The sequence below is a fragment of the Astyanax mexicanus genome, chromosome 2 (assembly GCF_023375975.1).
Source record: "Astyanax mexicanus isolate ESR-SI-001 chromosome 2, AstMex3_surface, whole genome shotgun sequence".
In the NCBI taxonomy this organism is placed as follows: Eukaryota; Metazoa; Chordata; class Actinopteri; order Characiformes; family Acestrorhamphidae; genus Astyanax; species Astyanax mexicanus.
This window is the reverse complement of record NC_064409.1, coordinates 34,674,463-34,687,985: the sequence shown is the minus strand read 5'-3', so window position 1 is coordinate 34,687,985 and position 13,523 is coordinate 34,674,463.

The window sequence follows — 13,523 nt, the reverse complement described above, 5'->3', positions numbered from 1 at the left end:
TGTTATCTTCCCAGGTGTGTCCTGATTTTTCCTGATTGCCCATTAATTTATTCAAACAATGAACAGCAGCGAATGTCTACATTCAGTTTAAGATTTTGGGTTATATCTGTGCAGACTGTACATTTATAGTTAGAGGAGTAACCGACGCAAGCATTAGAGAGCAGTCAATCGGCATTTGTGAGCAACTGTGAAATTGCTCAAATTTTCCTGAAGAAGAAAGTCATCACTGGTGTACTAAGTAACAGATGGCAGAAACATTGTTTCATTGTTAGAGTGCTGCAAAAAACACAACATAAACATAAAATATCCAAAGGGCAGGAGTGAAGATATCACAATCTACTGTTCACAGAAGACATCAGGAACTAAAGTACAGACACTTCACCAGAAAATGGAAACCACTATAGCAAAAAAGAATAAGAAGGGCAGGTTCAAATTAACCATGAAGTTTAAAGACAAGTCTATGGACTGATTATGGACTGATGAGACAAAGATGAATCTTAACAAGTGTGAAGGAAAGGCTAAAGTTTGGAGAAAGAAAGGATCTACTTATGATTTCAAATATACCAGCTCATCTGTGAAACACAGTGCAGGTAGTGTAATGGTTTGGGCTTGCATGCTTTCTTCTGTGACTTTTTTTTGTACATTAATGTACTATGAGCTCAGAAGTCTACAGAAACATTTTGACTGTCAGTTTGAGGAAAGATGCAACCAAACTGATTGGGAGACCATTCATCATGCAGCAAGATAATGACCCAAGATACACTGTCAAAACTAAAAAAAAAAAAAAAAGTTTATCAGGGGCAAGAAGTGGAAAGTTTTTAAACTGATGTAGTCAATCTCTAAACTTAAACCCTATATAGCATACATTTTACCTGCTAAAGAAAAGACTGGATGAAAAGAAACAGGAAAGCAAAGAAACTGATAATAAATAGTCTTATTCACTTTAATCTATTTTAACTTTATTAATCCAATACTTTTGCTCACAAGAAAATGTGTGGGTTCAGATTAAATGTGCCATTTTCTAAACTGTACATCAGAGCCAGATGTAAAAACCTGGAAATAAAAGCTGAATTATTTTTTACTATTCAAATTTTAATGTTAAACATTTTCAGGCTGCAGCAGAAATAAAGGCATTTGCTTTATTTTTCCAATGCTTTTGGAGGGAACTTTAGCATCTAAACAAAAGTGGAAAGTAGTGAACATGTACAATGGTGTGAAAAAGTGTTAGCCCCCTTCATGATTTCTTATATCTTTGCATATTTGTCCCTCTTATATGTTTTAGATCAACAAACAAATTTGAATATTAGTCAAAAGACAACACAAGTAAACAGAAAATTCAGTTTTTAAATGAAGGTTGAACAGAATGCTGAACATTCTTCATCAGGATTTTTTGTTAGACAACATAATTCAAGGTTACATTTATCACAGTAAGTCTTCCAGACTCTGATGTAGCTAAACAGCCCCTGACCATCACACTACTACAACCATATTTTACTGTTGGTATAATGTTCTTTTTCTGGAATGCAGTGTTTCTTTTTTGCCAGATGTACTGGGGCACACACTTTTTAAAATTTTAACTTTTGTCTCATCAGTCCAAAAAATATTTTCCCAAAAGGGGACCATCAAGATGTGTTCTGGAAAAGTTGAGACGAGCTTTAATGTTCTTTTTGCTCAGCAGTGGTTTTTGTCTAGGAACTCTGCCATGTATGCCATATTTGCCCAGTCTCTTTCTGATGGTGGAGGCATGAGCACTGACCTTAACTGAGGCAAGTAAGGCCTGCAGTTCTTTGGATGTTGTTGTGGGGTTTTTTTGTGACCTCTTGGATGAGTCGTCGCTGCGCTCTTGCGGTACTCATGGGAAGCTTCACCACTGTACCACAGTTTCATTTGTGGATGATGGATCTCACTGTGGTTGGCTGGATTCCCAATACTTTAGAAATGGCTTTATAACCCTTTCCAGACTGATAGATCTCAATTATCTTCTTTCTCATTTGTTCCTGAATTTCTTTGGAACTCGGCATGACGTGTAGCTTTTAAGGATCTTTTGGTGGACTTCACTTTGTCAGGCAGGTCCTATTTAAGTGATGTCTTGATTGAGAACAAGTGTGGCAGTGATCAGGCCTGGGTGTGGCTAAAGGAATTAAACTCAGGTGTGATAAACCATAAATAGGTTATGTTTTAATGGACAACCACTTTTTTACACAGGGCCACATAGGTTTAGATTTTTAATTTAAAAACTGCCTTTAGTGCTTACTTGTGTTGTCTCTGACTATTATTTAAATTTGGCAAAGTGATAAACATGCAAAAAAAATAAATAAATAAATCTTGAAATCATGAAACACTATTTCATTACATTACATTACATTACATTACATTACATTACATTACATTTGGCAGACGCTTTTGTCCAAAGCGACTTACAATAGTGAAGTACAAAAGTAATTGAGGTTAAAGGTAAAACATCTTCAGATAGGGCCTAAAGGAGGTCAAAGGGAAAAAATGGGATAGAGGAGTGAAGTTGAGGAGTCAAGCTGTAAAATCATATATATGCTGTTATTGTTTTTTGTTTCTTCATTGCTACAGCCTAGGCAAGACCAGGAAGACAATGTTAACATTGACTGCTTACTAAAATAACATCATAATAACATCATAATAACATCATACATAAAATCAATGGAGAGAGCCGCTGCATGCCTCGGTGCATGCTGGGTTGCATTGCGTTTAACGCAGCTCCGCCCTCCGGCTCAACTTTATTCAAATAAATCCGGCCGCCGCACTGTGTCCAGTCCAGCCAATCAGGGAAAAGCAGGCTGCGTCCACCCAATGAGGGAAGAGCAGGCTGCGTCTTCACACACACACACAAGCCTCTTACACACACACACACACACACACACACACACAGAACAGGCGCCTTTCAACCACAGAAGAGAAGCTGAAAGCGGCAGAATATGGATTTATAGAGCTATAGGTTACAGTGAGGTTGGTAAAAAAATAAAAATATTAAACTTATGACTGTCTACTTCTGTTGCTTCATTTTAATTCAAAAACGAGCAAGGAGATCCAGCGCAGCGGATTGCGTTGAAAAAAAGTGCCAGTGGACACGTACCGTAAGGAGCTGGTAACTGCCTGTGTCTGTAGTCTACAGGCAGTTACCAGCTCCTTAGAACCAAGGACTTGAGAAGGTGCGTTAAATTTACATTGGAACTGGAACACGGAGCTCCGAACAATGTAACCTCTGAACTGAACGCTTCCTAGTTTAAAAACGAGGGCATTGTGGAACACAGAATTCCACAAACGTACAGTTAATTAAATTAAAACCCCAACGTTTATGCTTGTAGATGCTAGATTTCGGATGAGGTCACTATAAATCTGACATGTCCCCCCCGTCCCCAGTGCCATCTGCGCCCATGGTTAGAAGTAGTTAGTGTGTTAGAGGTGTTAGGAGAGTAAGTGCTCTTTGAAGAGCTCTGTCTTCAGGAGTTTATTAAAGATAGTGAGAGATTCTCCTGGTCTGGTAGTGGAAAGTAGTGTGTTAGAGGTGTTAGGAGAGTAAGTGCTCTTTGAAGAGCTCTGTCTTCAGGAGATTATTAAAGATAGTGAGAGATTCTCCTGATCTGGTAGTGGAAGGAAGTTTGTTTCACCATTGGGGAACTCTGTATGAGAACAGTCTGGATTGCTTTGTGTGAATGTTTGTTTGGTAAAGCGAGGCGACGTTCATTGGAGGAGCGCAGCTCCACCTTAATAAGGTGCTGAACAAAATCTAGAAAAAATATGTCCAACTAAGTGGAAAATGTATATAAACAGGCAAGTATAAAAGTATAGACTTAACAAATTAAGAAATAATGATGGAAAAAAAAAAACTTTAAACAAATTTAGCTCTGCCTTGCTAATGCTCAAACAAACCAGACCCCAGTCCTGATGGGGGTTATTTTAAAGATGTTAATACTTTCATATAAACAGCATTTAAGCCACACTGATGAAAGTGTAAACCGTGTTTCCAGCCCCAACGGCTAGTGAACTATCCTGCTACGATCCTGCTAACATTCCTACAGGAGCATGAGAAGATCAGAAGATGAGTGTGAACTGTTTACTCTGAACTCGGGCACTGGTGGTCCAGTGATTAGAGCACTGGGTTATCGATAGCAGGGTCTGGGGGTTTAATACCTGGATTGACTAAGCTGCAGTGGTTGGGCTCTTGAGCAAAGCCCCTGACCTTTTATCCCCCCCAGACACCACAGCAAATACTGCCCCTTTGTACCTGTACTCACTAGTGTGTACGTGTGTGTGTGTGGTCACTGCTTGGGTGGATCAAAGGTGGAGGTCAAATTCTGTTTGGGTCCAACACAACTGGTGAATATCCGTTCCTATTGTTGAGATCTATACATAACAAATGCATGCTACTTTTGCCTTACATTGTGTCCTGCTTTTCTTTATAGATTTTTTGGTAACACTTCCTATGAACCCTGTATTCATAATGTATATACAACATGCATAATACCTTATAATGACTAAAATAAACCTGTACAATAACTCATAAGTACCTACAGCAGCATTATTCATAACACAATATAAACTACAAGTGTAAGACTTTGTAAAGAAAGGGCTTATAATGCCTTATAATATATATATGTTCATAAGAACATTGTACAATGTAGTGCTGTAATACACTATAACACAGATTTGGTATATTTTGGTATAATGCATTATATAATATGCAGCTATGATTTCTCAAATGAAGCGTTTATATAAGTGCGTAACACATTATAAAGCCTTATATACAGTCATTATGGTCAAGACATTATAGTAAGGCATGATAAAATTTACTTCATGTTTAAAAAGCATATGAAAATTCACGTCACTTAAAGTCAGTAGTGACTGTATATAAGGCTTTATAATGTGTTACGCACTTGTTACTACATTGTACAATGTTCTTATGAACAGATATTATAAGGCATTACAAGCCCTTTCTTTATAAACTCTTATACTTGTAATTTATAATGTGTTATGAATGCTGCTGTATGTACTTATGAGTTATTATACAGACTTCTTACAGTCATTATATGGTATTATGCATGTCATATAATGCATTACAAATGCATTTATAATACATTATGAATACAGGGTTCATAGGAAGTGTTACCGATTTTTTTTTATAAACACTCCATCAGAAATCACAGTGGTTCCCAACTTTAGCCATAACTCCTCCCAAGGGCGTAGGAGCGGGCTTGATATTGGGGGGGACACATTTGCCAATATGAACCCAAGCCCACCCTATAGTTTCCTAGAACAACATTTGTGGAAATTACTTTAAATTAAAAGTTAATTATTATTATAAGGTGATTTTACAACCTTAACAGGTTACTCCACGTTACAGTTACTGTTGTTAGAAAAAAATATGCATGCAATGTCTGAATTATATACATATAACAAAAATGATCAGTTATCACCTAATATTTAAAATAATATAACAGATTTGGTTATTATTATTATTATGTATTGGCATGTCAATTCTGTCATATATTTACATTTTCTCCTGCGCTTTTATTTCTTTTTCTACTGAGAGCTCTTCTTAAGATGGGGTCCTTTTATGTAAAAGATTGTAACTTTACGTTGCATAGAGATTTTTATAAACGTCAGGACATGTGGTCTTACTGTGAACTACAAATGAACACTAATCACGTTACAGCAGTATTTCTCAACCCTGTTCTTACATATTCTACTGCATATTAACACTGTTCTGCATATTCTAGAGCTTCCTCTGCTTTAAAGGCATTTAATAAAGTGGTGGTATGATGTGTCTAATACACTGCTGGATTTACATGATTAATTTAGGCTCCATAGGGGGCTAAAGGATTTTAACAGGTAAAATCAGTAAATGACTGTTTATTAGCTGATCAGGTGGTTCAGGTGGAAAACACAGATTTAGGGCAGTGATAAGGGTTAAGAAACTGCTTTAAACTACAAACATAAAGTACTGTACTAAATCCTGGCTATCCACTACATGCAGCTTCTAGATAACTAGTTAGTCAAATTCATTTTCGTTCATTATAGCTCACAGTAAGTCCTGTAATCCTAAATTAAGAAACAGTTTGAAAATGAAATAGTGATTAGCTGATCAGGTACAGGTCAAGTTGAACATTACATATATATATATATTTCTTTAACCCTGACTCCCTATCTAATTAATTTAAGTTAAACTAACTCACTAACACAGCTGCAGTTTATTAATCACAGTGGGTTTAAACTGTGTGTTTTGATTCAGAGACGTGTATTTTTAACCAGTTATCAGAAACATATCATCACAGTTGAAGTGGTTAGCCTATCGTTACCTTTCTGTTAGAAAAATCTCCGTATATCCAGATCTGTTTTAAAATCAGCTGAAGCTGCTGCGTCCCAATCCCGCTGCTAAATCTCACAGCGAGGGGGCGGGGCTTCCCCAACAGCAAACTGACTCTCCTCCTCCGATTGGTCCGGTCTGTCTCCTCATTAATATTACGGCTGATGTGAGCGAACTGATTTCATTTTTGGGGGGGACAAATCCACCTATTTCTAATATTGGGTGGGACATGTCCCACCCATCCCCCCCGGTTCCTACGCCTATGACTCCTCCCATCATTAACTCTAAAGAATGTGTATTAAAATTAAAGACCCTTGTGAAAAGATAGTAAACTTAAGAGCATTAAAAGTATGTTCAAATTAAGTAAAGAATACTAAAAGTGCATTTTCTATTTAATATACTTTATGAAAACACACATTAAATATAATTTCTCTGTAGTTCCATAAAATATATTTTGAAGCCATGCTTTAAATTATATGTTGTGTCGCTAGAAAATGTATATATAGTGGCATTAAATACTGCTTAAATTGCACTTTTTTGTAATTATTGTTCCAGTAGCCTTAAGGAGTACACAAAATGTGCATCAATACGTAAGTAGTACAGTAGTAAAATAAGTGTGTTAAAAAGGTGTTTAAAAAACACAAATTTAATTCTACTTAAGTTCACAGAAATTGTATGCAAAAAGCACTCAATAGCACAATTTAATGCTTTAATGTTGAATTTAAATGTAGCTTAATTACAATTGAAATATACTTAAGTTGCCATAAGTTCCAAAATAGTGCATTTAGTATGTATTTAGGTATGTATTTAAATTTGAAAAAGTATGTACTTTTTCATGTTAAGTATACTTTTAAAAAACATACTTAATACACTTTTCTTTTACAAGGGCAGACACAGCGTCAATTCTGGAAATGTAATACATGTACATATGTGAGAATGACTTGTGTGCTTAGGGTCATTGTCCTGCTGCATGGCCCAATTTCTCTTGAGATTCAGTTCATGGACAGACACCCAGATACTTTCTGATATAATATTCTGAAAGAATTCTCTGATATAATTCAGAATTCAATGTATCATCAGTGAAGGAAAGCCTCTCATCGTGTTTATTTTTTAAAAGAGCACACAATAGTACTGGCTTTTTTGTGAACAGATTACACAAAGATTTAACTATTGCTGCGCTACATCTAAAGGTCTAAAGGCACTGCACATCACCATGAAAACATCCACTGAAGCATAAAGTAAGGTAGAAGAACTTCATGATTTCAGTCTGATTTGCTGCATAATGGTCTGGTAAGCTTACAATCATTAAGGGGAAGATGAATTCCCAAGTGCAACAAAATAAATTACAGGGTAATGTAAAATTGTCTGTACATCATCTGAAACTCTGTAGAAGTTGGGTGATGCAACAGGACAGTGACCCAAAACACTGGAGCAAGTCTATTTTTTGGAGCCCAGATGCTATGGATTAATTAAAGAGAGCTGTACACTTGAGGTGTTGAAGGAATATGACAGAGCTAATTCGTATCTGCTAGATTATTGCAGCCAGAAGAGAATCAACCAACCGAGTCTTGAATGATTGCGTTTAATAAAGACATGCAAGATTAGTATTTGTTGTGTTATTATTTTAGGACCGATGTATTTGCATTTATCCTTGACTTGAATGAAGATTAGATCACATTTTATGACAAATTTATGCAGGAAAACCATGTAATTCTAAAGAGTCCACATACCATTTAATACCATTTATTTACAGAGCAATAACTGATATAATTTAGGAGACTTAAAGTTGTCAAATTTCCTCATATTTTTAGCAGATAAATATGACTACATTTTCTTTTCTTTTTTTTTTTTTTTTGGAAACATCTTGCAGTTTTTTCCAGACTGAGCCCAGCATTCTAATTCCAACTTCCTGGATTGAAGAAAAAAGTTTCACACACACACACTTCCTCTCTCTGTCTCTCTAGTCCTACAGTACACTATCTTGCAGCTGGTTAAAAACAGCTGTTTTTTTTTCAGATATTCTGCTTCGGTTTTTAGAAATGAAGTTGGCGTAGCATGAAACGACGCTAAATGATGTAACCCAATCAGTGATCTGTAGAAGGAGCTAACGTGTGATTGGTTGCACTAAAACTCCTAAAATTCCTGAAGTGGAAGATGCTCCATTTTGCTCACATGTAGATGCTGAAAATGAAGCTCTGGTATGATTTCATATGCAGATATTATGCACCCCATGAGCAACCCCAAGCATGCAGTCAGGTAGTGCAGACAGAGCTTTGTGCACTGGCTCATGGCTAACAGAGCCAGTGGAGGAGAGGTTTGGGTGGACGGCTGAGAGATGAGCCGTTCCGCTGATGGATCGCCCACCTCAAACAGAGGCAAAGCCGAGGCCATTAAGATCAGGGAAAATGATACATGCTGCAAACCAAGCAGATCTCTGCTTTTGATTAGAACGGGGACTTCTTTGTCTGTCGGCGGTGTTGTCACAGAGCCGGGACAGCGATTGCACGCCTGTCTTACACATTTCTTTGATCAAAGGAAGGACTGGGAGAATGTAAAAGGAAAGCTGACAGCGTAAGTGAAAGAAACAAGATTAGCATCAAGCTGTCTCTTAAGCGAGTGATACTCAGGTGGACTTCTTCATCATAATGAGCTCAATGCGTTGTCTGGTCTGTCAGAAATTTGTGATTTTAAAAAGTAGGGGCAAGCGTGGAAAGTAGAGGCCACATGTAGACACACTATGGTACACAGTAACGTCATGGATATGCTAAATTAATTGTTTGCTTAGTAGACAAAGACAACGTTTATAGCTCATGTGTCAAACACAATTTAATCTTTAACCCTATTTGAACAGGATTAGTTTCTTAGGGGGATGTCTGTGAAAAATTTCACACTTCTACTTAGTGATAAAATTCTTGCATCCAGACTGCAATTTAAAAAAATAGGAGGACCAGTGAGTTTTTTGGCTTTGTCAGTGACATGACATCATGTTGTCACGTGTTATCAGGTTTTGCACATGGAGTACAATGTTGTGTTTACGTGGATTTATGTGGAAATGCACGCCCAAAGTGTATTTGCGGTGTACACTTGTCCAACTGCCCATTAACGCAAACGTTGAATTAGCCAATCACATTGCGCGCAGCGCCTCGCGGACCGCGGAATTACTTATTTTTACAGCGCTGCAGCTAGCCGCAAAATAATGACAGAGAACCCTGAGTAAACTGCAGAATGCTGTATGGTATTAGAATATGCGCATGAGGGACATAAAAACTGTTTTGTAGAGAAACAGGAGATGAGGAATATTTGAGAAGCAGCTGTAACTTTGAGTAACTCACACTGAACACACCACACTGCAGGATAAACTGATAAATCTGATCATTTCGGTCGTTGGTTGTTTTTTTTGTTGGGGTTTTATTGCCACTCCAGCACAAATGTGGCTATTTGTGGCGATAATTTGGTTGAAAATTAGTGAAACCTGTAGAGTTTATTGAGTTTTTGCTGTATGATCTCCTCAGTGAGAATCCCCACCCCATAACCAATCAGGGAGCTTCAACTGCTTACCCCTCCCACTGCTCTTTCATTGTGGATGTGCAGAATGTCTTCAACGTCCGTTTTTCAAAGTTCAGGTTTGGAACATCACGTGGTTAATATACAGTCACTGTTTACAATTTACAATACCGTCACCATATTTAAATACCGCGGTATACCGAAATACCGTCATACCGCCCAACCCTAAACACAAACAACCAGAAGAGCATCTCTGAACCCACAACACGTCCAACCTTGAGGCGGATGGGCTACAGCAGCAGAAGAACCACACCGGGTGCCACTCCTGTCAGTTAAAAACAGGAAACTGAGGCTACAATTTACACAGGCTCCCCAAAATTGGACAATAGAAGATTGGAAAAACGTTACCTGATCTGATGAGTCTCTGATGATTTCTGCTGCGACATTTGGATGGTTGGGTCAGAATTTGGCATCAACAACATGAAAGCATGGATCCATCCTGCCTTGTATCAACAGATGGTTCAGGCTGGTGGTGGTGGTGCTGAAATGGTGTGGGGGATATTTCCCTGCCACAGTTTAGATCCATTAAAACCAACTGAGCATCGTGTCAACGTCACAAACCTACCTGAGTATTGTTGATGACCATGTCCTTCCCTTCATGACCACAGTCTACCCATCTTCTGATGCTACTTCCAGCAGGATAATGCTTCATGTCATAAATCACAAATCATCTCAGACTGGTTTCTTGAACACGACAGTGAGTTCACTGTACTCGAACGGCCTCCACAGTCCCCAGATCTCTATCCAACAGAGCAGCTTTGGGATGTGGTGGAATGGGAGATTCACATCATGGATGTGTAGCTGACAAATCTGCAGCAGCTGGACCAGACTCTCTGAAGAAAATCTGTGCCACAAAAGATTAAGGCAGTTCTGAAGGCAAAAACGGGTCCAACCCGGTACTAGCAAGGTGTACCTAATAAAGTGGCCGGTGAGTGTAGGTGTTTTATTAAATGTGAGTTGATGAAACTCATAGTTTAGCAAAAAACAGTAGGACGACTGAGAAAAACATGTACATGGTTGTTCCGGACGGGAATAAAATCACTGAGAACCCCCATAAAATAAAATATTTTCCCTGGACCACCTGTTTAGCATATCCATAACATCTAGCTCATAAAAAATGTTCTGGTCAACAGTCCCAATCATTAACTGCAGTGTAATGTAGCACTGACCCCTCCCTCAACAACACCAGGTACATGCAGAGTTATTTTCAAAAAAGCAAGTAGCAACAAATATAGTCACTTTTGTACAAATCTACAGCTAACTTCCACAGAGGAGAATCACCCAAACTATCCAGCATTCTTTCTCTCTTTCTCTCTCTCTTTCTCCAAGGAAATTGATCACAAGAATGATTAAACTCAGAACAAAGCAGTTTGCATAATGCATAGTGTCCTACCACCTCTCAGTCACCATCATGGTGTATACTGTGTGTGTTATATATTAGTTAGCTACCTGCTCTCAGTGTTGAAAGCTAGAAGAGCAAGTTGCTATCTACACAGATAAAACCCAAATCTGAATCTGATTGAAGACATTTAGCACTACTTATGTTTTCAATAATCAATGTATCAGAACCTGAGCAACAAAACCTACCTGAAGTTCACATTTCAGTATTTCAGGTATCTTTTAAACTGTGTATCAGATTCAGCTGAATTTTTTATCTTTTGTCTCATATTAATCTTTTAATGACCCATTTTTTTTTTTTTTTTTGTCTACAGCAGAATAAAGGGACTGGCCTCACCGTTCCAATACTTTTGGAGGAGACAGTAGATTGTTTGATTTTAAGTAAAACATCACATCATTAAACCAATTAAAAGGATTTATTTTTGTATATAAAAACCAATTTGGTTTTAAGCCAATTAGAGTCATTTTTAGAATTTATAATCAACAAAAGAACTGTGCTGGCTACAGCTTACAGTACCAGACAAGGACAATGAGGTGCTCATTGTTTTTAATGCACAGTTTTTTCATTTACAATCAATAATGTAAGTAGAAAAAAATTATGTAAGTAGACTAACAGTATATAGTGCACAGACATTTTCAAGGCTTTGCCCATAATATATATATAACATTAAAGCTGGTGTTGGAGCGTACCGGAGAGCACCGCTCTGCTAACAGCAGCTTAATGACTTTATTTCAGGGACTGCAAAGAACTCCTGGGACATTTAGTCATGTTTAAATGGTTTCATCTACAACCTCATCAAGAACTCTTTAAGTACCACTTCTTAAGAGGATAAGAGCAGCCCCCCCCATCTTACCAGTCACAAGGGTGGAGTCATTTTTTCTCCACCAGATTCAAACACTTACATGAGTAAAGAAGAAGAAAGATCAGATTTGTTAATTAGACAGAATTGAGCTTGTTAATTCTAATCCCTGCGTCTCTGGGAACGCTCTTCATCCATCAGCTAAATGGCCGAGAAGAAGGCACTGTATTAATTGCCATCTTGCTTCCATATGTCTTAATTAACTTTAAAAGCCACCTCCTTTTTTCTCTTCTTCTTTTCCCTCCACTGGTTTCCTTGATGTTTCCTTCTTGGAACCATTGAGCATATACAGCTCTAGAAAAAAATTAGACCACTTAAAAATGATGAGTTTCTTTGGTTTTACCTCATTGAAAACCTCTGGAATATAATCAAGAGGAAGATGGATGATCACAAGTCATCAAACCAAACTGAACTGCTTGAATTGTTGCACCAGGAGTGGCATAAAGTTATCCAAAAGCAGTGTGAAAGAGTGGTGGAGGAGAACATGCAAAGATGCATGAAAACTGTGATTAAAAACCAGGGTTATTCCACCAAATAATGATTTCTGAACTCTTAAAACTTTATGAATATGAGCTTGTTTTCTTAGCATTATTGGTTTAATTAGCATTAATTAGCATTAAAGCTCTGCGTCTTTTTTGTTATTTCAGTGATTTCTCATTTTCCGCAAATAAATGCTCTAAATGACAATATTTTATAATTTATTTGGAATTTGGGAGAAATGTTGTCTGTAGTTTAGAATAGAATAAATAGAATAAAATATCAGTGTTCATTTTACTCAAACATGTACCTATCAATAGCAAAATCAGAGAAACTGATTCAGAAACTGAAGTGATCTCTTAATTTTGTCCAGAGCTGTATACACAGTGGTGTGAAAAAGTGTTTGCCCCCCCCACACAGATTTATTTAGCTTTTTTTTGTCATACTGATAGTTTTACAATTGTCAAACACACTTTAATAGCAGACAAATATGACCTGACTAAATATAAATAAAAAAAGTACTTTTGAAATAAAAATATATAAATTAAAGCAAAAAAGTCAAGCCCTGTGTGAAAGTATTTGACCCCTAAATCTAATAACTTGGTTGTCACCCTTACCAGCAACAACTGCAATCAAGCTTTACCGATAACTGCCATTGAGTTTTTCCACATCTTTGAAGCCACTGAGAAAATGTGTCCTCAAAGCTAAATGTGAAATTAAAGTTCAAATGTGATCTAAAGCATAAAACATATTCTGGTTTGTTTCACACTTTTTGTTCACTAAATGATTCTACATGTGTTCCTGTAGAACTTTAATGTCTTTATAATTAAATAAAAAAAAAAGAAAATCATAAAAAGAAAGAAAACTTGTTTAATGAGAAGAGGAGT